Here is a 2500-nt window from a genome sequence, read left to right on the forward strand (position 1 = left end):
TGTAAGTGGGCGCGAAGGACCCCTGGGACTTAGATTGGTAGATGGATAGATGGAGAGAGAGAGGTGGGGGGGGAGAAAGAAAGAGAGAGAGAGAGAGTTAGAGAGGTATAGAGCTAGATGGAGAGAGAGAGTTAGAGAGCTAGAGAGCTAGAGAGCTAGATGGAGAGAGAGAGAGAGAATTAGAGAGGTAGAGAGCTAGATGGAGAGAGAGGAAGAGGGAGCGAGAGAAGGAGAGAAAAAGAGAGAGAGAGAAGAGGGAGAAGTACCCGAAATCAAATGACAGATAAATAGAGACAGGGAAAGAAAGAAAGATAAAAAGAAGAATAACAGATGAAGATATGAATTGAGAAACAAAAAACAAACAAACAAATAAATGAATAAAAAAATAAGCACCAAAAAAATGGATATCAACCAGCAGTTATGAACCAAACAAAGAAGACATTACCGCTAATAACATTCCCCTCCACCCCCCCCCCTCCCCCGCCCAAAGAAAAAAACACAAAAGATAGATCTAAATCTCAAGAAGCAACAGTCAGAAGGCAAACATCTGGTGATTGACGCGAATGACACACAGAGAAGCTCGAATGTGACACGAGACCCGCCACAGTGTCAAGGGCCTGTGTCAACGAGCCGCCGCGGGGAACCAATCAGCTGATCCGACCAAACACAGAGCAGACACTTGACACAGACTTGACACAGCCGCCTGTCCCTTGCTTCAGTGCCAAGCGAACGCCTTCTTGTGACTTAGGCGTCAAAACTTCAAGACTGTGTCCAAATGGGGAGAGAGGAAGGGGAGGAGGGGGCGAGGGGAGGGGAGGGGAGGAGGAGAAGGAGGGAGAAGATGCATGCGAAAGGGAGGGAGAGGAGAAGCAAGGGGCAAAGGAGAAGGATAAACGTGTAAGAGAAGGGAGAGGGATGGAAGCGAGGGGGAGAATGAATGATAAAAGAAGATAAGAGAAAGGGGAGAGAGGAGAGGAGGAGTTTATATTCGACAGGGAGAAAGAGAGAGAAAGAAGGAACGTGAGAGAAGGAGAGAGAGGAAGAAGGAGGGAACTAAGAAGGAGATTGCGAGAGAAGGCGAACGAAGAGAAAGAGTTATATAACTGACAGGGAGAAATAAAGAAAAGAGAAATAAAGGCCGAGTAGGAGGGAGAAGACGAAAGGGAATGAAGGATAGAAGACAGAACCGATAAGAAGAGGCAAAAAGGAAGAAGACAAGGACAAGAGGACAAGAAAGAAAATGCCTACACTTGCCCGTACTGCGCCTGAGTGAGGGGCATCTGCACGACACCAAGGAAGAAACGCAAGCAGCTAGGAGTTAGTGCGAGGCTGCATGCAGAACATCACGACGTTTGCTAGGCACGAAGTCAGGTGAGCGAATAAAGAACATTACAAGTACCAAGAGTAAGTATCACGAGACGGAGGCATGCAAGCAATTTTTTTCTTTTTCTTAAGCACGCGAGCAAGAACTGTTATTTCAGTTTCCGAAGTTCTTGGTTGTTCTCCGCGTCCAGAACTCGAGCCGCGTTCGCCGTTCTTCGCAAAATAAGTCTGAAGCGTATCCAAAAATAGCTGCAATATTTATTTTTATACCTGCTCTATTTAGGGATTTAGTAGCGGGTAAAAGGAATGAAAATGTCTTAGCATAAATATGTATTTCAGACATCCTAATGTATTTTGACAGGCAGTCGATATGTCTGGATTTAGAGAACGTTCGCATCTCTTTTGTGATGATCAAAACATGACGCTGAATATACATATATTATTTAAGAATGGAAGGAAGAATACGAGGACCAAGTACACATAATTGTGAGTGTACATATTTACATGCATACATACTTGTATACATATATACATACATGTATGCATGCGTACATAAATGCGAACACACACTCACATGCGCGCGCGCGTGAGTACATTTATACATACTTTCAAATATATGTCTATACAAACGACATACTGTACATATACCTGCATGTATACGTGTGTGTCCGTCCGTGTACGCAATTGCACCTCTACATACTGCAAGGCAATTTCAGGATCCGAATGACTACTTCACAAAAGCACATTAAAGCCAAGAATACGCACAGGCTACTCAGCAAAGGCACATGTCTCAGGCAGTATATTTCATTTATTTCTTTTTCTTTTTTCCTTTTCGAACACACGCGCAGTAGAGGAAGGGGGAGGAGGAGGAGGGAGAGGGGAAGGAGGGGGGAGGGGTAGAAGAGGGCGTGGTTGGGGGGAAGGGGGGGGAGGTGAGCGAAAGCAAGGTCATGCGATCTGCACATCCCGCGAGTCGCCGGGGAAAGTGACGTCACATTTGACCTATCATGGAACCGGCGTGATGAACTGCCTCGGTCCTTTTATCCAGGCGGTCGTTCTTGGCGGAGGGAGAAATCCGTGTGGGTTGGTCCTGTCTGCCATGCTTATGCACTTGCCTTCTCCTTCTTTCTCTCTTGCTCTCAATTACGCATTTTCTTTCTCTTCTTTTCCCTTCTCT

The sequence above is a fragment of the Penaeus vannamei genome, chromosome 24, assembly GCF_042767895.1.
Source record: "Penaeus vannamei isolate JL-2024 chromosome 24, ASM4276789v1, whole genome shotgun sequence".
Classification (NCBI taxonomy): Eukaryota; Metazoa; Arthropoda; class Malacostraca; order Decapoda; family Penaeidae; genus Penaeus; species Penaeus vannamei.